The following is a 298-nucleotide window of genomic DNA, read 5'->3' as shown; positions in this document are numbered from 1 at the left end:
GTTTTAAAAGGACATTTTCAATACTTATTCGTCCTGGTGCACCCAAAAAAATAATTTATTTTTGCCATTCTACAGAATTTTAAAAAAAAATCCTGACGTCAGAAAGAAAAACTATAAACGCAAATTTACTATATTATTCCAGTTTTGTCAATATATTGATCTTTTCGTGTGTAAAATTGACTGTCGTACGGTGTTATTCATAGTTTTCAAAAATTTATTTCTGCCAGCCAAAAGTATTAAAATTGGTTATTTGCATATATGTAATACTTCTATATTTGCAGTAAGCTAACTTCTCATT

The sequence above is a fragment of the Rhagoletis zephyria genome, unplaced genomic scaffold (assembly GCF_001687245.7).
Source record: "Rhagoletis zephyria isolate East Lansing unplaced genomic scaffold, Rhagoletis_zephyria_1.1 Rzeph_scaffold_10907, whole genome shotgun sequence".
In the NCBI taxonomy this organism is placed as follows: Eukaryota; Metazoa; Arthropoda; class Insecta; order Diptera; family Tephritidae; genus Rhagoletis; species Rhagoletis zephyria.
Note: the sequence above shows the minus strand (reverse complement) of the source record.